A 27,660-nucleotide genomic window follows, 5' to 3' on the forward strand; every position below is an offset into this window, starting at 1 on the left:
CTGACGGTAGTGGATGAATTCTCCAGGATCCCCTTTGCAACCCCCTGTCCAGATATGACCTCATCTACGGTCATCAAGGTCCTAAGCAGTATCTTCATTCTGTTCGGGTACCCCGACTACATCCATAGTGACCAGGGCACCTCGCTCATGAGCGAGGATCTGCGACAGTACTTTTTGGCCAGAGGCATAGCCACCAGCTGGACCACCAGCTATAAACCCAGAGGTAATGGCCAGGTGGAAATAGAGAATGGCACCATCTCGAAGGTGACATCCCTGGCCCTCAGATCTAAAAATTTGCCAATATCCCGCTGGCAGGACGTCTTGCCCAAAGCCATTCACGCCATCTGATCTTTACTTTGCACCACTACAAACACCACCCCGCATGAATGCCTCCTTGCTTTTCCTAGGAGATCAGCGAATGGTTCCTCCATCCCTTCCTGGCTGACCACCCCAGGGCTGGTTCTGCTTCAGAAGCACATCAGAGGCCCTAAAATGGACCCACTGGTTGAAGTGGTTAACCTCATACATACAAACCCTCAATACGCCTTTGTGAGGTATACGGATGGCCTCGAGGACACTGTGCCAATTTGAGACCTGGCAAGGGCTGAAGACCCTGAGACCGCCTTGCTGGCTACTGACCACGCCGCGCACCCGATCGTGCAGCATCAGAGCATGACACTGGAGCCTAAGCTGCCTGCCTTGCAGCCAGATGTCCAGGCATCTACCCCCATGCAACAGTGGAGGAGCTCCCAGAAGTCCGGGAGTCCACTGCTGACACTCCTTTTCAGACAGTCCCTGCAATGGATGCTACCCTGTCAGCCCCCTCCCTGGAGGAGCACCATATGTACACACCAGCCCGACAGCACTCTGGCAGACAGAGGAGGGCGCCTGAGCGGCTTAACCTCAAGCTCAAGGGTAGCCAAACTTGCTTAATGTAAGAACCACAAACGATAAAGCTCAGATGCTTAAGAGTCAGTCGCAGAAGGACAAAATTCCCACAGACGTTTTTATTGTTACATTCACATTTTGTAACAAAAATATTATATCAATGTTCAGAAATGGCTGTTAAATGCCATCATATTTATTCATGCCTGCAGTTTCTTTTCTTTCTTTTTCAATCTTTTTATTATTATTATAATTTATAAACATATACAGTTCAAAGAGATATGAAAAAAATACATAGTAAGTAATGAATTAATACAGAGATATTAAACAATAATATTACAGAATAAAAATATATCATAAAAAAAATTTTTGATCAGTTTAGGGTGTGAACTATCTCTAAAAAAAAAGATATAATTAATAACAATATATGAAAAAAGAGAAAAAAAAAACCCAAAAAAGAAGAAAATACAAATCTGAATTAAAAAAAACTTTAAAAAATAACTTTAAGAAAAAACCTACAGATATAGCTAAACAACGCCGATCACTCCGATCTCATCTTACAGCCCAATTATCATACATAATCATAGAAAGAAAACAGAGCCAGATCAACTCACCACAAATGAAAATATTGAATAAATGGTCGCCAGGTTAACTCAAACTTAGAAGGGGATTCATAGACAGAGTTTCTAATTTTCTCTAAATTTAAACATAGTATAGTTTGGGTAAACCATTGGAAAACAGTGGGAGGATTTACCTCTTTCCAATTTAATAGTATAGATCTTCTAGCCATTAGTGTAAGAAAAGCAATCATACGATCCGCAGGAAGAGATAAATAAGTCAAATCTATCATTTCTTTCGATATTTGCAGAGTAGGAGTTTCTTAGTTTCGACTTTACCCTCTTTTCCCAATCAGGAGACTACGACTGTTTTAGAGGATATATTCAAAATTCACTCCAAAAGGTGTGATATCTAAATTATATAATATAATTACAAAAATAAATTCTGGGACTTTTGAAAAGTTTAAAAATGATTGGGAAAGAGAACTCAACCTTCATATTTCTAATGAAAATTGGAATAAAATTCTGCGACTGGTAAACTCTTCTTCTCTATGTGCAAAACATTCACTAATACAGTTTAAAGTTGTTCATAGAGCTCATATGTCTAAAGATAAACTCCATCGCTTTTATTCTCATATCGATCCTATATGTGATAAATGTCAATTGGAAATAGCTTCCCTTACACATATGTTTTGGTCCTGTCCCTCTTTACAGAATTATTGGAAGGAAATTTTTTCCATTATATCTACTGTTTTGAATATTGATTTACAACCACATCCCATTACTGCAATTTTTGGATTACCTATGATAGATTTGACTTATTTATCTCTTCCTGCAGTTTCTAAACTGTTAATTTGTATTAGTTTCAGTTATCATAAAGACACAAACACGTTAGGAAAGTAGAGATATTTTAATCAGATTTCACCCTACAAAATTAGTCATTAAAATCATATATTTTTATGACTAAAATAAAAGTCTACAAATATCAGGCTATTAAAGATGCAAGTCGTGCAAGCGAGGGGGTGGGGTGACCGTTAGCGCGAGTCGGCAAATTGAAGTTGGGGGGAAGAAACCGGCAGCGCGTGTAGGCCGGGCGAGAGGGGTGGAGACCAGAAGTGTGAGTTGGCTGGGCAAGGGTGGGGGGAGACAGGCAGGGTAATGGGTAGGGGGAGACCGGCAGCGCAAGACGTCCAGGTGAGGGGGGGGGGAACCTGCATCACGAGTCGGCCGGGCGAGGGGGGGAAACGGCAGCGCGAGTTGTGTGGGCAAGATGGGTGGAGACCAGCAGAACGGGTCAGGGTGCGGGGGGGTTGGGGAGACTGTCAGTTGGGAGGTGGAAGGCTGGCAGCGAGTCGCATATTAAAGGTGAAAGTGCCACATGTGGCTCGCTAGTCGCGGTTTGGCCACCCCTGCTCGAGCTGATGCTGGGGTGGGGAGGGTGGGGCGGGTTTGCTGGGTTTTGTCCTGCTGCTGTTGTGTTACTGTACTGTTGCTATTACTATGGTTGTGGTGTCACCCTCGGGTGTTGTGTTCCGGTGGGTTCCATTTATTTAAAGGGGGTTAATTGTACATATGATGGTTTGCGCTGGCTGCCCCTCCCTCCGGCTGTCCTTCTACCTTGGCTCCTCCCTTAGTCCTGCCCATGTGACTCTGGCCCATAAAAGTTGAGTCCCTTCTCCTTCCCATTCATTCCTAGCCTTGGACCCGGGCCAGCAGTCTCTCGTGCAATAAAGCCTATCGTTCCCCTCTGACTTTATCTGAGTCATTATTGGGGCAACTGAAACCGCCCAACAATGATCTATTAAAAAGATTGGAACGGGAACATATGACAAAGTATCTGACCAAATAAAGATAAAAATAAATAAAGAGTTGGGGTTACAAAATCAGGGGAATGGGAGAATTAAACAAGGACTGGCTTCAAGACGACGAGTGGAACAGCTTTTGATAGGTTAAATAAACAGTTGCTCAGTTAAATGGCCAAATAAATTAACAAAGGAGTGGTTATGAACACAAAGAAATGCATAAAAAAAGGTCGTTGTATATCAGCGCCTTCTCTGAAGGAGACCTGATCTTGCAAGAGTGTTGAATAAAAGGTTTTCTCACTTCACCCACTGACTCTGTGAGATGAAGTCATCAGTAAGCTGGGTTTCTCACAGGAATCAGTTACAATTTAATTCTCTTTTCTTGTCCAAATATAATTAAAAACAACTTTTGTTTAAGTAACCCTGTGCTGTGGTGCCTATCTATTGCTGCTGGATTTTGGGGTCCTCTAGACTCCGTAACAATATGTACTGGAAAGGAGTAATTCATGTTCTGTTCTGTGATTTTAAATAAATATTAAGAAAGAGAGAAAGTGTTTGGCCTGGACTAGAAGGGCTAGGCTGCCTGTTTCAGAGCTTGAATTGTGAGATGGTTCTAGGAATGGTGCATCTTTGAATATCTGTACCATGTCTAAAGTCTAGTTACTCGTCGTGTAGAACTGTAAGGTCAGGCAGCTTTTACAACTTAAAAGGAGATTTTCTTTGGGGGTTTCCTCAACTTATAAACATATAACTAATAATATATCAACATCAAGCAGCTTTTGCATCTTAAAAGGAGATTTGATTTTCTTTGGGTTTTCATTGGCTGCTTTCAGTCACATCATAATCCCCATTCACTATATAAACATCGTGCAGTGGGAAAGTTGATGGATTACCTGATTATCAGCTATCTTCAACTACTTTCAGACACATCTGATCATGCATCGAGGAAATAAAATTTCCCCAATATACTACCCATCTCATCACACCACTGAAAAAATGACTATGATCGCAGAAGAGGATGAAGATTTCACCATCATCCTGGAAGACTCAGGGAGTTCAGGTCACTGTCATCCCAGAGAACATCCAGTTCGGATTGCATGGGAGGAGGATACACCGATAAGACCATGGTGGATTCTCATTACAAACATCTTGAACCGGGTGGCAGTGACCTGGAGAATGTGCTGCTGTCCATGTAGACCATTGCTTCATTGAAGAACATTATAGTGCCCCATCCTAGGGCATCTCCATTGCCTGACTGAGAACATGAACATTATGGTGCCTATCATCTCTGCATAGAAAGTGTATAATTGTCTAAAATGTCTATTTTAACCTTTAATAAAATATGGAATGTTAACTTTATAAAACGGGTGCATATCTGCTTTTACCTCTTCGTCTGGCAGTTCATGCTCTCACAAAATCAAAACTTTGCCTGCACATCTCCTTTAAACTTTCCATCCTCTCCCCTCTCTCATCTTCATTCCATGCCCTCTAGAATAGAACATCATTATTGTAAGGACAAAGGTTCTGACTGTCCACCCGATCTGTGGTATTGGTTGACAATGTAATGAAGTGAATGTGCTGGGTATAAGAGTTAAGATGTAATTATAACCCTATTCTGAAAGATAGAGCAGACTTTTAAATGATTATCACCTCTTCTATAAAGCCAGCTCATGGTCCTCTGCACAATAACACTATACCCTGCTGTTACACATAACCAGCTGTCAGATGCAGCCCATTCATAAATGGGTTCCCGCCCAAAAACAGCTGATGGCACGACAAGCTTGTCAAAGAGAATGTGGAAACATCAAAAGCCTGCAGAGGGAGCAGAGCAAGGGCCCTGATGACTTTGCTCCAGTGTCTTTAATTCAACTAACCCTGTTCAAAATCATGACTATACCACTGGGGAAGCAACATTGACATGTGCCAAGTGCTGGGCTCACACTATCATAAAGGCCCCTCTTGATCATGTCTGCCACGAATCCATATCTTTGCATTATAGAAAGCCAATTTTATGATAACCATTTTCCTGTCTTTACAAATAACAAAACACTGACTGTAACACCTCAGCTTGAAACAATCCCCTCAAAGAAATGGTCACTTAATCAAATGCACCAAAATGTCTTCAATATTGTATTCTGTAACCTTGTACTTTGAATGAGGTTCAGCAGTACTGGGGAGGTGACCTTGTCGACCCAACCCTAATTACTGCTCATTCCCACTAGCAGGACTCAAATCAATTCTCTGTGTGTTGGACTTTGTGGTTTGGTTGTACTTCTTGTACCTTGACAGGACTAAACTATAACATTGGCGGAGTCGGTAATCTCTCGCTGGGAAGATCACTATGTATGGTGTAAGTGGCCACAAGGTCACTGGGACATCAGACGGAGCAGCAGTGCACCTTGGGACCCTTGAGCCCGAACTCTTTCGCATTGTGGTCCCTCATATGAGGTTGATCTGGGTCCCTGCCGAGAGAAAAAGAACCAGGCAAAGAATCCAAGACAGTGCATATTGTAACAAAGGCTTATGCTGAGATTAGCTACAGTGTTTTCATTGGAAGTATATTATCTGACTCTTGGGTATTGTTTTAGGGCAGCTGGTTGCGTTTCAACCAAGTCAATTTTAAACTATTTGAACATATGGTGCCTTTCAGGCACTAAAAATATCCCCAGTTTCTACCCCGGCTGTGGGACGCCCGCTATTTGACCGTCAGTTTTAGCTGTTTGTCACCTTAAAAGAGGAAAGTGTGACAGTGGTTCGGATACAGTATTGTGGGAATGTATGGAGACTTGTGGTATATTTTTCTGTTCAACTAGACCCCGTAGCCCAGGGGCTCCCTTCATGCACCCAGATTCAACCTGCCTTACCTGCCATGATTTCGGTTGCCCAAACACCATGTTCCATCAGCAAGTTAAAGTTTATAAACAGCACTGGATGGCTTCACTGCTGACATCGACATAATCATGGCACCTTACACAAGGTTGTAAGGTGAACACCTTACACAAGGTTGTAAGGTGAACACCTTACACCTTACAAGGCTGAACTGCTACTAAATCTCACTTCTGTCAAACTCCGACTTGACTTTTTACAATTACACCACGATCAACCCTTCTGTCTTACTCAACGCTCACCCCCCCTCCCCCCACCCCACCACCACCAATGGAACTGGACAACCCTGAACAAAACTGTCTGCACAGCAATAAACTTCTCGTAGGAACAAGACCTGATTTAAAGGACAAACCAATGCCAACAGCAGAAACCTGGTTTGTGGAAGATGAGAATGCAGGAAGGAGATGTGCGGAGAGAATGAACTGCCATATGTGGAGGTAAAAGCAGATATGACACCTGCACTCGGGTGTTTTCGCCCAGTTGCGAAAAAAAAAATTCTGGGTATCCTGTCACTTAAGGGACATCTAAAATCATTGAAGCAGCCACCTTCCAGACACACACCTCTGCCCAGCAGGCAGAACTATTCGACCCGATATGCTTTGGGGTGGCGTAATATTTGGGGCTCTATGACAATACAGGGGATTCCTCACAACCGCAATCAAAAATTCACTCTTTGTCCTGAACTTAATAGAAACTATTTCCCTTTCCAATTCCCTGGCTGTCATTAAATGTGACGCCCAAACTAGTGGGTAAGGATCCTGTCACAGTGGGTAATGCATTTGCAGACAAAGCGGCAAAAGATGCAGCACGAGGACTGCATCTCCTCGCCCCACGGGAGACAACAAACAACTGGTCAACTTGCCCTCCTCATCAACCCCTCCCTCCCCATCACCCCTCCCACCCCATCAACCATTCCTTCCCCATCAACCACTCCCTCCCCATCAACCCCTCCCTCCCCATCAACCACTCCCTCCCCACCACCCCTCCCTCCCCATCACCCACTCCCCCCACCACCCCTCCATCCCCATCAACTCCTCCCTCCCCATCGCCCCTTCCTGCCCACCAACCCCTCCTTACCCATCACCCCTCCCTCCCCACCACACTTCTCTTCCCACCAACCCAGAGTGAACACTGGAAGGGATGCTGTAGTCAGAAAGAAACCTCTGACAATGCAATTTTCCCATGGCAGCACCACCAGGTGGCGATACAAGTGGGGCCGGTTCGCCATGAGGATGTGCGCTGCCACACAACCCTGCCCCCCCCCCAAGAACCGGCTACGCATCCTGTTGCTTTGGCGGCCGGACCTGGAGCTTGGGCATGGCCGTCTGCAATTGCTGTGACATGTCCAGATAGGCCACCTACAGACGGTCCACCGAAAAAGTTCCTCTCTCCCCCTAATGTCCAGGGTGAAGGTTCTGCCGGCTTGTTGCAAGACTTTGTATAACCCCTCGTACGGTCGCTGTAGTGGTGCACCTTGTGGTCCCCTCTGCACAAAAATGAAATGGGCGAATTCGAGCTCTTTGGGAGATTAAACGGCCAGGTGCCGTGGTGTGCAGGTGGTGGGGGAGCTAGTGAGACCATTTGCTGAGTAGGTTTCAGGGCCTGGACTGAAAAACTCACCCTGAAGGGAAAGCAGTGCGCCATAGACCATCTCCGCTGCTGAAGCCTGCAGGTCCTCCTTGGTGGCCGTCCTAATCCCGTGGAGGATCCAGAGTAGTTCGTCCGTCCAGTCTTGTCCAGAGAGCCTGGCCATATGCGATGTCTTCAGGTACCTGTGGAACCTATCTACCAACCCATTGGACTGCAGATTGTATGCTGTGGTGTGGTGGAGCTTGACCCACAGGAGCTTTGCCATCTGAGTCCACAGGGCAGATGTGAACTGCCTCTCTGTCACTAGTGATGTGCGCCGGGACTCTAAAACAGGTGATCCATTGGCTGACCAGATTCCTGGCGCACGTCTCCGCGATTCCTTCTTAATTGGGAAGGCCTCCGGACACATTGTGGCCTGATCCATCACCCTGTGAAGGTAACGAATCTCCTTGGACACTGGCAGAGGTCTGACCATATCAATGTTGGAATCTGCGAACTGCCGGGTCGAAGTTCTGGATGGGGGCACGTGTGTCACTGGACCTTGGATATCTGGCACCTGGTATAGTTCCTGGCCAGTTCCGCCACCTCCGTCTTCGGCCCGTGCCACACTAACCACTCCGTGACCAACTACATGGTTGTGTTTACCACTGGGTGAGCGAGGTCATGGATCAGACTGAAGACCTTCACCCTCCAGCGCGGCGGGACTACCGGGCGTGACGTGCCCTGATGAGATGTCACAGAGCAATGTGTCCGGGCTGCTGTGCACCTGCAGCCCGAGATGGTGGTCCACAAGTCCTGTGACTCTGCGTCATTCCTCTGTGCCTGAGCCAGTTGCTCGTAATCCAGGCCAGGTGCGAGAGTGTTGATAGCTGGACGGGAGAGCACTTTTGCCACTACATTGTCCTTGCCATTCCTGTGTTGGATGTTGGTCATGAACTCAAACACATACGAAAGGTGGCACTGCTGTCTGGCAGACCACGGATCCTTCGGTATCACCAGTGCTTGAGTGAGGGGCTTGTGATCTGTGAAGGCTGTGAACAGACTACCCTCGAGGAAGTAGCGGAAATCCTGGATGGCCAAATACAGTGCCAGGAACTCCGGGTTGAAGTCACCATATTTGAGCTCTGGCAGGCGCAGCTGCTTGCAGAAAAATGCCAGTAGGCACCATTGTCCATCGAGCCACTGTTCCAGAAAACCCCACTGCCATAGCTGAGGCGTCCACAGAGAGCACCGTGTTGCCTCTGGCCATGGGTGCACCAGTACTCACGAGAGCCTCCTTTGTCACGATGAAAGCCCTGACTGCCTCCTCTGACCACAATAAAGTCTTTTCTTTTGTGGCCATGAGTGCAAACAATGGGCACATGGTGCACGCGGCTCCAGAAATGAAACGATGGTAAAAACTCACCATCCCCGTGAACATTTGGAGGCCCTTTTGGGTGGAAAGTTGAACAGCTGCTACATTCTCTGGTGCTGGAGTGGCCCCACCCATCGAAATGGTGTGTCCCAGGAACTGGAGGGACTCCTTGCCAAACTGGCATTTGGCTGCATTGACCGTGAGGCCGAAGACCACCAGCTGGACAAAGAGTGTGCAGAGGTGGGCTCTGTGTTCATCGCAGTTGCAACTGGCAATTAGAATATCATCCGGATAAATGAACACAAAGTCCAGGTTTTTTTCCAACTGCGTCCATGAGGCATTGGAACATTTGGGCCACATTCTTTAGACTGAAGGACATATGCAGGAACTCAAAGAGGCCGAAAGGAGTGACAATGGCCATCTTAACCATGCCATCTGTATTCACCGGGATCTGATGGTATCCCTGTACGAGGTCAACTTTGGATAAGACCCACATGCCACGAAAGTGGTGGAGAAATCCTGTATGTGGGGAACCAGGTACCTGTTAGGGTGGTTGCATCATTCAAACGATGGTCATCACATGGTCTCCAGACCCCGGATGACTTTGAGACCATTTGGAGCTGTGATGACCATGCGCTGTCCGAGCACCGGACGATTCCCAGTTCCTGGAGCCTGGAGAACTCCTCCTTTGTTTGCTGGAGCTTCTCGGGTGTCAGCTGTCTGGGCCTGTGTGGTGATGTGGTGGAAGAACCCATGCTGGGGCAGGGCAGCATTGAACTGTGGAACTTAGACAGTGGGGAATTTGTGGAGGATCACATCGAACTCATTCCTGGCAGCGGCTATGGCAGCAATTTCAGGCCTGTGGGCTTCTGCTGTGTCCAGTCAGGTGGAGTGGAATGTTCATTTGTTGACCAGCCTTTTACCCTTTGTGCCAACCAGTAGGCCGTGAGCTCTGAGGAAGTCGGCCCCTAAGAGCGCAGTGCCCATAGTGGCTAGGATGAACTTCCAGTGGAATCTTCTCCTTCCAGATCTGGACCTGTGCCCTGCAGGTGCCATAGCTCCTAATGGTGGAGCTATTGGCTGACCGCAGTGTTGGACCTCGAGATTGGGTGCGAGTCTCTAATGCTATGGTGGGGGGAATGGATGCTGAACTCAGCCCCTGTGTCCACCAGGAATCAGTGGCCGGTGGATTTGCCTGTCACACAGAGGAGGCTGTTTGTGTGGCCAGCCGTCGCATCCATCAACGGCAGCTGTCATGCTCATTTCCCTTAAACCCGCAGGACTGGCTGCACTTACGAGCTTGCGCTCCCCAGCACTGGTGATAGAAATATCAGGTCAACTGGCCAACCTCTGGTTTGGTCTTGGGAGTGGCTTGCGGTTGGCTGGCTCCTGGTCATGCCACCTGGATGAGGGTTGCCTCGTCCTCCCTCTTTGTTCACCAGAGGGCATCAGCATGGTCTGCTGCTCTCCTCAGGTTCGAGAAGTCTTCATCTGTGAGGTGTAGCTGGATGAACTCCAGCTTCTGTCCCAGGAATATCTGGCGGAAGAGAAAACAAGGCTTGTGGTCTTCCACCAGGGCCAGCATTTCATCCATCAGTGCTGACAGACTACGGTCCCCAAGCTCATCTAGGTGAAGGAGTGTGGAAGCCCATTGCTGAGGAGTTAGCCCAGAAGTTCCAAGCAGCAGGTCTTTGAAGGCAGTGTCCTTGCCCGTAGCCGGAGGATGGTGGATGATGTCGTCCACCCTCGCCACCATATGTCAGTCCAGAGCGCTCACGACATGATAGAACATTGTGGCGTCTGAGGAGAAGTTGTGGAGTTGAAACTGTGTTTCCACCTGCCCGGACCATGGGGGGATGCTTGATGGAGACTGTGTTAACCTCTGCTGAATCCATGGTGTTTTGAGTCCAGAGAAACATCTGGGCAGGTCGGGGGTGTGAGCAGTGGGAGAAACACAGCCACAACCTTGAGGGTCGTTAATGACAGTTTGAATTCAAATTCAGCGCGACCCTATAAGGGCAGCAGGAGCTCAGTCACCTGGTACATTGTGACATCATAATCGCTGCCCAGGGTGGGCGCTGGAAGGGACCCTGGAATCAGAGACAAACCTCTGATGATTTAATTTCCCCATGGCTGCCCCGCCATGTGGCGATACATGCGGGACCGGTTCGCCATGAGGGTGTGCGCCGCCACATACCATTCATCTCACCATCTCACAATGACACACTGAAACAGGCAGCCTCGCCCTTCTTGTCCAGGCCGAACACTTTCTCTCTTTCTTAATATTTATTTAAAATCACAGAACAGAACATGAATTACTCCTTTCCAGTACATATTGTTACGGAGTCCAGAGGACCCCAAAATCCAGCAGCAATAGATAGGCACCACAGCACAGGGTTACTTAAACAAAAGTAGTTTTTAATTATATTTGGACAAGAAAAGAGAATTAAATTGTAACTGATTCCTGTGAGAAACCCAGCTTACTGATGAAATCATCTCACAGAGTCAGTGGGTGAAGTGAGGAAACCTTTTATTCAACATTCTTGCAAGATCGGGTCTCCTTCAGAGAAGGCACACTTACTGATATACAACGACCTTTTTTTATGCATTTCTTTGTGTACATAACCTTCCTTTGTTAATTCAATTGGTCATTTAACTGAGCAACTGTTTAATTAACCTATCAAAAGCTGTTCCACTTGTCGTCTTAAAGCCCGTCCTTGTTTACTTCTCCCATTCCCCTGATTTTGCGACCCCAACTCTTTATTTATTCTTATTTTTATTTGGTAAGATGCTTTGTCACATCTTCCCATTCTTTCCATTCTTTTTAATAGATCATTATTGGGAGGTCTCAGTTGCCCCAATAATGACTCGAACAAAGACAGAGGGGAACATTAGGCTTCATTGCACGAGAGACTGCTGACCTGGGTTCAAGGCGAGGAATTAGTGGGAAGGAGAGGGGACTCAACCTTTATGGGCTAGAGTCACTTGGGAAGGACTAAGGGAGGAGCCAAGGTGGAAGGACACCCGGAGGGAAGGGCAGCCAGAACATACAATCATATCAGTACAATTACCCCCCTTTAAAAAAATGGAACCTACCGGAACACAATCAACACCCGCGGGTGACACCACAACCATAGTAACAGCAACAGTACAGTAATACAACAGCAGCAGGATAAACCCACCCACCCGCGCCCCCACCATCAGCTCGAGCAGGGGTGGCCAAACCACCACTAGCGAGCCACATGCGGCTCTTTCACCTTTAATATGTGACTCGCTGCCAGTCTCCCACCCCCAACTCACGCTGCCGGTCTCCCCACTTAACCGCCTGACTCACGCTTCCAGTTTCCCCCCTCATCCAGATGACTCGTGCTGCTAGTCTCCCTCCACCCTCGCCCGGCCGACTTGCGCAGCTGGTCTCCCCACCCCCACCCAACCGACTCGCGCTGCTGGTCTCCACCCACCTTGCCCACCCGACATTTCTCCCCCACTCGCCCGGCCGACTCGTGATTCTGATTTCCCCCACCCCCCCCCCACCTGTACGATTTGCGCTGCCGGTCTCACCCCACCCTCGCCCAGCCGACTCTCACTGCTGGTCTCTACCCCTCCCACATGGCCGACTCATGCTGCAGGTCACCCCAACACCTCGCTTGCCCGACTTGCCGACTTGCGTCTTTAATAGCCTGATATTTGTAGAATTTTATTTTAGTCATAAAAAGATATGATTTTAATGACTAATTTTGTAGGGTGGAATCTGATTAAAATATCTCTCCTTTTTTAACATGTTTGTGTCTTTATGATAACTGAAACTAATACAAATTAACAGTTTAGAAACAGCAGGCATGAATAAATATGATGGCATTTAACAGCCATTTCTGAACATTGATATAATATTTTTGTTACAAAATGTGGATGTAACAATGAAAATGTCTGTGGGAATTTTGTTCTCCTGCAACTGACTCTCAAGCATTTGAGCTTTATCGTTTGTGGCTCTTACATTAAGCAAGTTTGGCTACCCTTGAGCTTGAGGTTAAGCCGCTCAGGCGCCCTCCTCTGTCTGCCAGACTGCCTTAGGGCCAGCGTGTTCGTATGGTGCTCCTCCGGGGAGGGGAGCATCCATTGCAGGGACTGTCTGAAAAGGGGTGTCAGCGGTGTACTCCCGGACTGCTGGGAGCTCCTCCACTGTTGCATGGGAGGTAGATGCTTGGACGTCTGGCTGCAAGGCAGGCAGCTTAGGCTCCAGTGTCATGCTCTGATGCTGCACGATCGGCAGTGCGGCGTGGTCAGTAGCCAGCAAGGCGGTCTCAGGGTCTTCAGCCCGTGCCAGGTCAGGTATTGGCACAGTGTCCTTGTGGCCATCCAGGTACGGGGAGTATTGAGTGGGACAGGATATTTTCAGGTAAGGATGCAAATGAAAAATGAAGGATATTCAAAAAAGAAATTTTGAGGGTACAGAGTAGATATGTCCCAGTGAGGATCAAAGGAAAGGCTGGAAGTCATAGGGAGGCTTGGTTTTCGAGGAATATTGGAAATTTGGTTAGGAGAAAAAGGGAGGTGTACAAGAGGTAGAAAGAGCAGGGAGCTGAGAATTTGAAGGAGGACTACAAGGAGTGTAGAAGGAATCTTAAGAAAGAAATTAGAAAGGCCAAAAAAAGGCATGAAGAAGCTTTGGCAGACAGAGTAAAAATAAACCCAAAGGGTTTCTATAGGTACATTAAAAGTAAAAGATTAGTGTGGAACAAAATTGGACCCCTTGTCGATAGCGAGGGTTGGCTGAGTGAGAAGTCAGAGGAAATGGGGGAAATTTTGAATGATTTCTTTGCTTCGGTATTCACTAGGGAAAAAAATATTGAACCATTTGAAGTAAAGAAAAATAGTGGTGAGGTCATGAAGCAGATAAGGATAACCGAGGAGGTAGTGATGGCTGTGTTGAAAAAGATAAATGTGGATAAATCTCCGGGACCGGACAAAATATTCCCAAGGACACTCAGGGAGGCTTGTGGACAGATAGTGGGGCCATTAACAGAGATATTTAAGATGTCACTGGCCACGGGGGTAGTGCCAAAGGATTGGAGGTTGGCGCATGTGTTTCCACTGTTTAAGAAGGGGTCCAGATGTAAACCAGGGAATTATAGGCCCATGAGTCTGACGTCTGTGGTGGGCATGTTGATGGCAAGTATTCTGAGGGATGGTGTTTACAAATATTGGGAGGTACAGGGATTGATAGGGAGTAATCAGTATGGTTTTGTCAGGGGTAGATCATGCTTGACAAACCAGATTGAGTTTTTTGAGGGGGTTACAAAAAAGGTTGATGAAAGGAAAGCTGTGGATGTTGTCTATTTAGACATTAGTAAAGTTTTTGACAAAGTTCCCCACAGGAGGTTAGAAAAAAAGGTGGAGGCATTAAGTATAAATAAGGAGGTAGTGAAATGGATTAAAAAATGGTTGGATGGGAGATGTCAGAAAGTAGTGGTAGAAAATTGTTTGTCCAATTGGAGGCTGGTGACTAGTGGAGTTCTTCAGGGATCGGTCCTGGGTCCACTATTGTTTGTTTTTTATATTAACGATCTGGAAGTAGGGGTGGAGAATTGGATAAGCAAGTTTGCGGATGATACAAACATTGGTGGTGTTGTGGACAGTGAGGAAGATTACCGTAAATTAAAAGGTGATTTAGGAAGGCTGGAGGCCTTGTGCATTAAATGGTAGGCTATTGAGATGTGCAGAGGAACAAAGGGATTTAGGAGTGATGGTAAATAGTACCCTCAAGGCTGATACTCAGGTAGATGGTGTGGTGAAGAAGGCATTTGGAATGTTGGCCTTCATAAATCAGAGTATTGAATTCAAGAGTAGGGAGATTATGATGAAATTGTACAAGGCATTGGTGAGGCCAAATTTGGAGTTCTGTGTTCAGTTTTGGTCACCAAATTATAGGAAATATATAAACAAAATTGAGAGAGTACAGAGCAGGTTCACGAGAATGTTGACAGGATTTCAAGGTTTGAGTTACAGGGAAAGGTTGTGCAAACTAGGGCTTTTTTTCTCTGGAGCGTAGAAGATTGAGGAGGGACTTGATAGAGGTGTTTAAGATTTTAAAAGGGACAGACAGAGTAAATGTGGATAGGCTTTTTCCAATTAAGAGTGGGGGAGATTCAAACTAGATGGCATGGTTTAATATTGAAGGGGGAAAATTATAAGGGGAACATGAGGGGAAATTTCTTTACGCAAAGGGTGGTAGGGATGTGGAATGAGCTTCCGGCAGACATCGTTGAGGCCAGATCATTGGTTACATTTAAGGATAGACTGGATAGTTACATGGAGAGGAGAGGACTGGATGGTTATGGACTGGGTGCTGCTCAGTGGCACTAGGAGGGTGGGGATTTGTTACAGCATGGACTAGTAGGGCTGAACTGGCCTGTTATGTGCTATAAGTAGTTATATGGTTATATTGAGGGTTTGCATGTATAAGGTGCACCGCTTCAACCAGTGGGTCCATCTTATGGCCCCTAACGTGCTTCCGAAGCAGAACCTGCCCTGGAATTGTCAGCCAGGGAGGGAAGGAAGAAGCATTCGCTGATCTCCTAGGATAACCAAGGAGGCATTCACGCAGGGTGGTGTTAGTAGCGGTGCAAAGTAAAGATTAGATGGCATGAAGTGCTTTGGGCAAGACGTTCTACCAGTGGGATATCGGCAAATTTTTAGATCTGAGTGCCAGCAATGTCGCCTTCTAGACGGTGCCATTCTTGCTTTCCACCTGGCCATTACTTCTGGGGTTATAGCTAGTGGTCCAGCTGGTGGCTATGCCTCTGGCCAAAAAGTACTGTCGCAGTTCTTCACTCATGACCGAGGACCCGAGGTCACTATGGATGTAGTCGAGGTACCCAAACAGAGTAGATGATCATAGCTGAGGTCATATCTGGGCAGGGGTTTGCAAAGGGGATCCTGGAGAATTTGTCCACTACCGTCAGGAAGTAGGCGTTCCTATTTGTCATTGGGAGGGGGCCTTGAAATCGATGCTGAGTCGTTTGAAAGGGTGGACGGCTTTGACGAGGTGTGCCTTTTCTGGCCGGTAGAACTGAGGCTTTCACTCGGCACAGATTTGGCAGCGTCTGGTCGTGGCCCGGAAATCCTCTACGGAGTATGGGAAGTTTTGTGTTTTAAACAAATGATACAACCTCGTTACTCTGCGGTGACATAGGTGGTCATGGAGGATCTGGAGACTGTTGAGATGCGTGCAGGTACACATCCCTCGGGCTAGGGCATCCAGGGGTTCATTGAGCTTACCCAGCTGGTACAAGATGTCATAGTTGTAGGTGGACAATTCTATCCTCCACCTCAGAATCTTACCATTCTTGATTTTACCCCGTTGTTTGGCACTGAACATGAAGGCCACTGCCCTCTGGTCAGTCAACAGGATAAATCTTTTAGTGTCACCAGTGGTACACTGTCTCAACGATCACTTGAGCCTCCTTCTCAACAGAGGAGTGCCAGAGTTCGGGACTGAGCAGGGTGCGATATAAATGCTACCGGCTTGCCTGCCTGGTTTAACGTGTTGGCCAGTGTCACATCAGAGGCATCGCTCTCCATCTGAAAAGGGACAGATTCATCCATGGCATGCATCATGGCCTTAGCGAGGTCTCCTCTAATTTGGTCAAAAGCAGCCAGGTTTGGATGGGTCTCATCGGCGTAGCTGGGCACCCATTGAGCATAATATGTAAACAGCCCCAGGCAACTCTTAAGGGCCTTCAGGGAGTTTGGTACAGGGTTGCATGTGGTCTGGGTTGGGGGCAATGAAACCATGTGGCAATGAAGCATACAAACAGGGCTAGGCGCTCCATGTTGAGCATGCATTTGTCCTTGTTGTACATGAAGTTGAGTCACTTGGCCACACACAAGAACTTTGTGAGATTCGTGTCATGGTCCTGCTGATCATGGCTGCAGATGGTGACATTGTCAAGGCGGGGAAATGTCGCCGTCAGCCCGTGTTCCTCCACCATCCATTCCATCACTATCTGAAAGGAAGACACCGTAATAACCCTGAGAGGCACCCGCAGGAAGTGAAAGAGCTTCCTGTCCGCCTCAAAGCCTATATATATTTGATCAGCTGGATGGAGGGGGAGTTGATGGTAGGATGACTTGAGGTCAACAGTTGAATTAATTCTGTACTTAGCAACCTTATTGGCTATATGGGGAAGTGGGAACGCGTCCAACTGGGTAAAACGGTTTATGGTCTGACTATAATCAATTACCTTCCAGGGATTGCCCACACCTCTGATCAAGAGGACCTGTGCCCTCCAGGAACCGGTGCTAGAGGCTATGATCCCCTTCGCCTGGGTCGTTAAACTGCATGTCCTCCAAGCTACAGCGCCTACTCTTGGTGGCGATTGGCTTACAATCCATGGTGAGGTTTGCCAACAGTGATGGGGGGCACCCATAGCGTTGTGAGTTTGCAGTACGGTGCCGGAGACTGGGTATTGAGTCCGCAGCACGGTGTTGGTTGCTGCGTGCTGGGACCACAAGGCGGTGCTGGGAACTGGTGGCTGTGGATGGTCAGCGGTGGTTGGGGGTCCCGGAACGTCAACATCACAGTCCTGAACTGACTCTGAAAGTAGAGGCCCAGAAGGATCGGCGCGCGAGACTTAATTAACCTTATGAAATCATTATAACACTTCCCCCCACCACCGTAAGCGACGCTACACAATATCCCCGGATACTGGTCTGTTGGTCCCCTGCAGCCACTGAAACAATCCCTGTCATGGGTCGGACCGGAAGGGAGAGTCTCTGGACTATGTCGGGGTGCATGAAGTTTTCCGTGCTCCTGTTATCAAAAAGGCAGTTCATTTTATGCCCATTCACCTTGAGTTCACGATCGGGATCGAGGACCGTCTTGATTCAGGGTGACTGATGTCAGGATAGGCATTCCTTCATTGTCGTCTTCGGCAGGGAGGCCTTGCCAAGATGGTGACCTCCATGTTGTCCACACAGTTTTCGATGAAGAATGCGGCGGAAATGGTGTTGTTGCTTTCAGAAGTGATGCTCCCGGACTGTGGTTGGGAGCTGCAGACTTACTGGTAATGGCCCCTCTTCCCTCAGACAGAACATGTAGCCCCCCCCCTCGCAGAGCAGAGGCATCGCAAATGCTTGGACTGCCCACAGAAGTTGCATTTCAACGATGCCAACGGCATGATTGCAGCCATAGTTGGGTCGGTAGCCCCCGATGCAGAGTCACAGGCTGAATGCCCTTCAGGTGGAACATACCGAGCTGGCCCATTTCTGTCCGTGATCAAGGGTATGGATAGGATAGATGTCGGAAGGATTTTTGAGCTGGCCAGGGAAACTAAAATGAGAGGACACTGTCTCAAGATTCGGGGGATTAGATTTAGGACAGAGATGAGGAAAAATAGTTTTTCCGAGAGAGTAGTGAATGTTTGGAATTCTCTAACCAGGAAAGTGGTTGAGGCTGCTTCATGAAACATATTTAAAATTCTGTTAGATACATTTTTACATGATAGAGGAATTAGGGCATATGGGGAGAAGGCAGGTACGTGGAGTTAGGTCCTAAATTAGATCAGCCATGATCGTATTGAATGGCGGAGCAGGCTCGATGGGCCATTTTTGGCCTACTCCTGTTCCTACTTCCTCTGTTCCTATGTTCCTATCCACAATGCATGGCACTGGGCCGAATTTAAGGTTCTGATTGAGTCGATAGCCTTTTGAGTGGGAGTGAGTCCTCCTCGAAGAGTCATTGCCGGATATAATCTGACTTCAAACCTGATATGTAGGCATCTAAAATCAGTTCTTCCGCGCATTGGCCAAGCGTTTCCCCAGTCTTTTCGTAGTGTGACCAGGGACCAGACGAACTCTCCAGTCTGTTGTTTTCTGGATACCAGCAGCTAACGGGGGTATACCACATTCACTTTAGTCTTGTACAGCACCCGTAGCTCAGCCATCGCCTCGTTGTAGGTCGCACTGCCTTGGATGGTCAGAAAGGCCAACTGGCCGACTCATGCCTGAGTATTTTTAATTTCTGCTTGTCGGAGTCGACCACCTGAGCAGCAGTGATGAGGAAGTTATGGAAGCAGTTTATCCACTGCTCGAAGAGCATCGAAGCACCTGGGACTTGGAGGTCAACTTCTAGCCATTCTGGGTGCAACAATTTTTCCATTACCAGAGACCTCCAAAATCTAGCACAAATCTAGCGCTCTCAGTAACCCCAATAATGACTCAGACAAAGACTGATAGGAACGATAGGCTTTATTGTATGAGAGACTGCTGGCCTGGGTCCAAGGCTAGGAATGAGCGGGAAGGAGAGGGGACTCAACCTTTATGGCCCAGGGTCACAAGGGCAGGACTAAGAGTGGAGGAATGGGCAGCCAGCACATACTATTATCAAGTTGACCTTGCCAGCAATCTCTTGCAGGAACGTCCTCTCCACCAACCCCTTACTCTGCACCAACCCTTCCCTCCCCATCACCCCCTTCACATCACCTCTCCCACCCTCACCATCTCGCCCTCCCTCCTAATCACCCCTGCCTCCACACCAACTGTTCCCTCCACAGCACCCTTCCCACCCCATCACCTCCTCCCTCTCCACCAATCCCCTTCCCTATCAAACCCCCCTCTTCACCAACCGATCCATCCCCATCATACACTCCCTCCCCACCAACCCCTCTTTCCCCATCACCCCTCCCTACCCAGCACCCATCCCTACCCTGCACACCCTCCCTCCCCATCACCCCATCCCTCTCCATCACCTCCTCCCTACCCACCAACCAACCTTATCATCAACCTCTTCCCTCCTCACCAATCCATCCCTCCCATCACCCGCTCCCTCGCTACCAACACATCCCCCCACCAACCCCTCCCTCCCCATCATCCCGCTCTTCCCAGCACCCCTCCCTCCAAACCAACATCTCCCTACCCACCAACTCCTCCCTCTGTCCAAACCAACACCTCCCTCACCATCTCCCCCTCCCTCACAATCAGCCCCTCCCTCCCCATCAACCCCACCCTTCCCATCACCTCTCCCTCCCCATTTCCCATCAACTCCTCCCTCCCCATCACCCCTCCCTCCTAACCAATCCCTCCCTCTCCATCTTTCCCTCAACCCAATCGCACCTTCTTCAGCACCAACCCCTCCCTCCCCATCACCTCTCCATCCCCATCTCCCCCTCCCTCACCATTCCCCTCTCTACCCAGCACCTCCTCCCTCCCCACCAACCCTCCCTCCCCATCACCCCTCCCTCCCCACAACCCCTCCTCATCACTTCTCAAGTTGACCTAAAAGAAAAAAGAAAAAATTCAAACAAACCACCGTGAAACCGAGAATCTCCACCAGAGCGAGCTATTGAGAGCTTTGGAAAAACAACCTCTTGTAACTATGGGCTCCATATTTTCCAAACCAAAGTGATATTTATCATGTAAACAATGTTATTTTTCCAGAGGAATACAAGATCTCATTTCGAGATCCCAGCTCTGCATCCCCAAATCCATCCCCCCATCTCCAAATCATGGGTATACATTTCCTTCAAGCACCTGAAGATGATCATAAAAATTCATTTTGAGACATTGTAAACCTTCATTTCCATCGATATATTTCCCCTCAAAATTAACATTGGATCGAATGGGTTTATCCTTAATATTTTCTCCAAAACTACTTTAATTTATATCCCAAATGGCTGAACCTTAAGACATGACCAAGTCAAATGACAAAAAGAACCTATCTCTTTATCACATCTAAGACATAATTCTGAAGATATTAAATGTATTTAATTTTTCAGGCGTTAAAAATAATTGGTATTAATAATTTGAGTTGTAGCCCTGGGAGTTGAAGCTCTGCCTTTATTGAGGCTGGAAAGGCTCCACTTATACAGTTGGAGTTCCCACCGTTGGGTTGATTGGCTGACATCAGCCGCATGAATAACATAAACGGGATTCACGCCTGCGGGAACATTCTTGCATACGAATCTCCTTCTTCCCCAGCCTGGTGTTGCTCTGTTAGCTGGGCAGCCTGACCAGCCCCATTTTAGGGCTGTCGGTCTTGTACTGCCCCAGCTTCCAACCGCGCTGGTTCCCAATGCTGGGGATCAGGTTAGTGAGTTATGCCGCTGTTTATTACCGCACGTTGTGCCGGCCTGATCTCCGCACTTGTGGGCCACCATTATCTTTACGTAACATTTTCCAATCATTTTGATCTATTTTTCTGCCCAAAACACATGCCCGCTTTCATCTTGATTTACGCAATTGTGAGTGAGAGTCTGTGAGTGCATTAGTGAGTACGTGTGTTTGTGCATGAGTTCATGAGGATGCAGGCGTACATGCATGTGTTTGTGTGTGTGTGTGTGTGTGTGTGTGTGCATGTGTGTGTGTGTGTATGTGCATTCACATGTGTGTGTGCGTAATGGAGAGGCAGCGTCCAATACCAGGTGGTGCTGCTGTGCTCCTGTTCATTCAAAGACTCACCCCAAGCCATCAAGGTGACCCTTGCGATTGGCCCACCTAAATCACCAGGAGCTGCTGTCCAGGCAGCCTGGCCAGACTCAGCCCTGACCTTCACCCAATTGGCCCAGGTGAATGACCTCAACTGACCCCTGCTGAGCCCCTGCACTTCTTGACTTCAAGCCATTATCCACAGCAGCCAGTGGAGCCCCGCCTGCCCTGAGTGATTGGCCCTCCCAGCACTGCCCCCAGAATTAATAAGGACCTTGTGCCCCTTTGTTCTGCCTCTTTCGACTCCTTGTGGCTTGTAAGTAGCACCTTCCACACTGGGTTGGGGTGAGTCTCGAGGTCAGGTAGCAAGAGCCGTGTCCCTACTGGTTAAGGGGTTGGCGTTTGAAGTATAACTTTGATCCTGACTGTTCAATGTGTACATTCATGTAAATTTCCCCAGTCTCTGTCGGTTTCTCCCTTGTTATTGGAAGTGTATATTTACTCCCTGCGTACTCTGTGTGTTGAAGTTTGCCTAACACATTGACCCTGTTGTCTTGTTTCCATCCCCGAAATAAACGTGTGGTTTGTTCCTCTGCTTTGGTCTGGTTCTTAACCTGTGGGACCCACACGAACCTGAGAACAATGCAGGAGGGGAAGCAAAGTATTTTATCAATAAATGAAGAGTCAAATCACTAGAAAAAAGACAGATACATCCGATCAGAACATGACAAGAATTTAATGTATGTTTAGAAAGCAAAGGTAGGGATCTCAAGAAAAGCACCAGTGTATCAAAATATAAACAAAGGCAATAGAATATTAAATTTGTGTCATGACAGAGGAATAAGATATTTTGAAGACTGCTACACAGAAGAAATTCTTCAGACAATTAAAAACAAATACGGAGTTACCAGTGGGACCTTCTTCTGTTTTCTCCCGCTTAGATCATTCTTCAGAGAAAGATGGGGGCCAACATTGACCCCTCCTAAAATTAGTGAAATGGAACAAAGAGTCTGGATGGGGAATACACCCAAATTTATCAATGAAATGTACGATGCTCTCCAGAGAGAAAATTCAAAGCCAGGATAGCAGAGGTCAGGAGAAAGATGGGAGTCGGACTTGGATGGGATGATTTCAGAAAGCAGCTGGTCATATTGGTGTAAGGACAGCACGACATCAATTAGAAATGCAGGACATGAACTGGTTCAGTCGAATATTTTACATCAATTCTATCTTGCCGCAGAGAAATGACCTAAATATCAGAAATGTGTTTCAGTTGTGGGAAGGAGATTTTATAGACATCAAATATAATATGGGGAAAAGGATTTATATAAATCAAAACAAAGGGGGAAGGAAGATTGAAATATACAAATTCATGAAGAAATAGGGTCAAGATTGTGTCAAGAGTGTTACAACTACGATTAATGCCAGATACAAAAATAGGATTCTCCACATCAATTCTGCTATACTCCATATAAATTAAATGCACTTATCTCCAATTATTCTGAGAAATGTTTTCAATGTAATGAGGTGATCAGGACTTTTTTTTCCATTTGGTTTCGACCTGTGTAAAAGTGGAAGGATTTTGGAAGGATTTCAGTATATTATTAGGACAAATTAGGAAGATAAAAAAAATTCAAAAGGATGCAAGAATATTTGTGCTTGGTCATTTATATGAAGCAAATAAAAAACTGAAGTTGGATAAACATCAAACAAACTTTCTGAGTCCAGCCATAGCAGCAATGAAGAAATGTGCAGCACTAACGTGGAGAGCAGAGAGTTTTGTAATGAGGGATAGGACATTGAAATGCAAAATGGTGTCACGTTATAAAAAAAATGACTTCTAGGTGAAGGAATCAGATCGAGACCGGTACATGGATATGGAGAATAAAAGTCCATCCACATCCTCCACATCACCCACTCCTCTTAGTTCATGGTTAATAATTATTAGCTAGAAAAGCAAATAACTCTGGGAATAATAGCAACTGTATAGATTGAGGTGGGTTACTCTTTATTTTCTTTGGGGAGGAGGAGGGATGGGGTGGGGAGAAAATAGATCAATGTTTGGGGATCATTTTGTATTCTGTTGTTATAAGATATTCTCTTTATTGAGTTAATGCTTGTATTGATGTAAATGATAAACAAAAGAAGATGTGGGACTGAGACAGGACATTTTTGACAGGCCACGCGGTGGTTGTGTGTGAAGGTGAGGCCATTTTGGCAAGACATCATTAACCAGGAAAATTAACCAGGATAACAGGAGTGGCTTTCACGGGCGGCCCAGAGTGCTATCTACTAGGTAATGTGATGGAAGTCAGCAACAAATTGAACAAATATACAATCTCATTGATAAAAATAGCATTGGCTGAAGCAAAGAAAAGTGGCGCGATCACTTGGATGTCGGACTCCCCTCGACTTATTGCAGAACGGACGGCAGAAATGGACAGCTGGAAACCCATGGCAAAAGTCACATCTAACATAAAGAACAAATAGGACACTTTTGTAAAGATCTGGCAGCCAGACCTGGACCACATTGGGGCCCAAATACAGTCATAAAAAAGAAAATGGACTATAAATGCAACTATTATATTTATTTAAGCGTGGTTTCCCCAATTGGATACTATATATTTAAAAGATATATCAACTCTGATGGTGAGTGAATTCATTTGTTTGGAAGGGGGGAGGGAGGGAGGGACCATTTTGCTTTTGTTGATTGTTTGTAAGAAAAAGTTTCATATATTATGATATTGAAAAATTTATGAAGGATATTTTTGAAAAAAATTGTAAATAAATATGTTCGTTCCCCAGGGCTGAAGCTGGTGGTCAAGGAAGTCCTGCGCACCCCATAGCTGCCTGGGGATGGGGATGTAGGCCTGGTCAGCGTCGTCCTCGGTTGGAGGATGGCGTGGAGTGGTGGGTGTTCCTGCTGGTGCCAGGTCCCTGGTTGAGACGGTGTCCTCCCTGCCACTGCCGAACCTAACGTAGGCGAAGTTATGGTTCGCATATAGGAGAAAGAACTGCTCGACCAGGGCTTCGGCCTTGTGTGTCCGTACATGCTTACGCAGGAGCACCGGTCCCGGGAACGTGAGCCATGCTGGGTGGGACATTCCAGACGCTGACTTCCTGGGGATTGAGAACAGACGTTCATGAGGGATCTCGTTGCTAGCAACCAAATGTCATGGAGCACATCGGGCTGGGCGTCCTGCCTGTACTCAACGGCTCACCCTTTTGACTTGAGATCCAGGAGGACTGCCTTCCAGAACACCCCATTTTTGTGTTCCATGCCCTTTGCCTCTCGGGTTATAACTCGTCGTGCAACTGATCGCGATGCCCCTCACTGTCAGGTACTGGCACAGCTCATCACTCATGAAACTAGACTCCCGGTCACAGTGGATGAAAACGTTGTAGCCAAATATGGTGAAGATCTGCCCCAGGGCCCTGATGATGGTGGCCGGGCAGGTGTCCATGCAAGGGATAGCAAAAGGGGAGTGTGAATACTTGACCACTACCGTGAAGAAGTAGACTTTTCGGTTCAAGGAAGGCAGGGCCCCTTTGAAGTCCATGCCAAGACACTCAAAGGGCCGAGTAGCCTTTAGAACATGGGCCTGTGGCGCATGGAATAAAAGGGGTTTACACTCTGTGCAGACCCGGCAGGCTTCCTAGTGAGGATATGTCCCAGTGAGGATCAAAGGAAAGGCTGGAAGTGATAAGGAGCCTTGGTTTTCATGGAATGTTAGAAATTTGGTTAGGAGAAAGAGGGAGGTGTATAAGAGGTATAAAGAGCAGGGTGGAAAGAGGACTACAAGGAGTGTATAAAAAATCTTAAGAAAGAAATTAGAAAGGCCAAAAAGTGGCACAAAGAGGCTTTGGCATGCAGAGTAAGAATAAATCCAAAGGGTTTCTTTTGGTACATTAAAAGTAAAAGATTAGTGAGGGATAAAATTGGAATAGTGGATAATGAAGAAGGTTTTCTAGGATTGCAGAGGGATTTGGGCTGCTTAGAAAAGTGGGCTGAAAAATGGCAGATGGAATTTAATGCTGATATGTGTGAGGTGCTTCATTTTGGTAAGAAGAATCAGAATAGGACATATGTGGTAAATGGGAGAGCATTGAGGAATACAGAAGAGCAGAAAGATTTAGGAGTGACGGTACATCGTTCCCTGAAGGTAGAAAGTCACGTGAATAGGGTGGTGAAGAAGGCTTTTAGTATGCTGGCCTTTATCAATCATTGCATGGAATATAGGAGTTGGGAGGTGATGTTGAGATTGTATAAGACGTTGGTGCAGCCTAATTTGGAGTTCTGTGTGCAGTTCTGGTCGCCTAATTATAGGAAGGATATGAACAGAGTGGAGAGAGTGCAGAGAAGGTTTACCAGAATGTTGCCTGGGTTTAAGCATCTGGAGTATGGGGAGAGATTGGACAGATTGGGTCTTTATTCTTTGGAGCGTAGAAGGTTGAGAGGGGATTTGATAGAAGTATTTAAGATTATGAAAGGGATTAGCAGAGTGGATGTGGATAGACTATTTCCGTTAAGAGGAGGAAAGATTAAAACAAGAGGACATGAGTTAAGAATTAAGGGGCAGAGGTTTAGAGGTAACATGAGGGGGAACTTCTTTACTCAGAGAGTGGTAGCTGTGTGGAATAATCTTCCGGGAGAAATAGTGGCAGCGGAGTCAATTGTATTATTTAAGAAAAGGTTGGACAGGTATATGGATGAGAGGAAGATGGAGGGTTATGGGCATTGTGCAGGGAGGTGGGATTAGAAAGGGGTGTTTGGTTCGGTGCGGACTAGAAGGGCCTAATGGCCTGTTTCCGTGCTGTAATTGTTATGTTATGTTATGTTATGACCCCTTGTAGATAGCGAGGGTAGGCTACGTCAGAAGTCAGAGGAGATGGGGGAAATTTTAAATGATTTCTTTTCCTTGGTATTCACTAGAGAAAAAAATATTACACCAGTTGAAGTAAAGAAAAATAGTGGGGAGGTCACGAATCATGTAAGGATAACCGAGGAGGTAGTGATGGCAGTGTTAATAAAGATAAAGGTGGTCAAATCTCCGGGTCCAGACAATGTATTCCCAAAGACACTCAGGAAGACTCGTGTACAGATAGTTGGGCCATTAACAGAGATATTTAGGATCTCACTGGTCACGGGGGTTGTGCCAGAGGATTGGAGGGTGTCTCATGTTGTTCCGCTGTTTAAGAAAGGGTCCAAATGTAAGTCTGGAAATTATAGACCTGTGAGTCTGACGTCGGCGGTGGGTAAGTTGATGTATAGTGTTCTGAGGGATGGCATTTACAAATATTTGGAAGAACAGGGATTGATAGGTAATAGTCTGCATTGTTTTATCAGGGGTAGATCCTGCTTAACAAACCTTATAGAGTTTTTCGAGGGGGTTACAAAAAAGATTGATGAAGGGAAGGCTGTGGATTTTGTGTATTTAGACTTTAGTAAAGCTTTTGACAAAGTTCCCCACAGAAGATGATGTAAAAAGGTAGAGGCATTAAGTATAAATAAGGAAGTAGTGAAATGGATTCAGCAATGGTTGGATGGGAGGTGTCAGAGAGTAGTGGAAGGAAATTTTTTGTGAAATTGGAGGCCGGTGACCAGTGAAGTTCCTCAGGGATCGGTCCTATAGTTTTTTATATATATATATATATATATATATATATTAACGATCTGGAAGAAGGGGTGGTGAATTGGATAAGTAAGTTTGCAGTTGATACATTACCGTAGCTTAAAAAGAGATATAGGAAAGCTAGAGGAGTGGGCTGAGAAATGACTGATGGGATTTAATACAGATAAGTGTGAAGTGTTGCATTTTGGAAAGGCAAATCTAAACAGGTCATATACATTGAATAGTAGACAATTGAGGAGTGCAGAGGAACAAAGGGATTTAGGAGTTACGGTAAATAGTACCCTCAAAGATGATACTCAGGTAGATAGAGTGGTGAATAAGGCATTTGGAATGTTGGCCTTCATAAATCGGAGTATTGAATTCAAGAGTTGGGATGTTATGATGAAATTGTACAAAGCATTGGTGAGGCCAAATTTGGAGAACTGCGTACAGTTTTGGTCACCAAATTATAGGAAAGATATAAACAAAATAGAGAGAGTGCAGAGAAGGTTCACAAGAATGTTGACAGGATTTCAAGGTTTGAGTTACAG

Source organism: Narcine bancroftii, chromosome 13 (assembly GCF_036971445.1).
Source record: "Narcine bancroftii isolate sNarBan1 chromosome 13, sNarBan1.hap1, whole genome shotgun sequence".
NCBI classification, from domain to species: Eukaryota; Metazoa; Chordata; class Chondrichthyes; order Torpediniformes; family Narcinidae; genus Narcine; species Narcine bancroftii.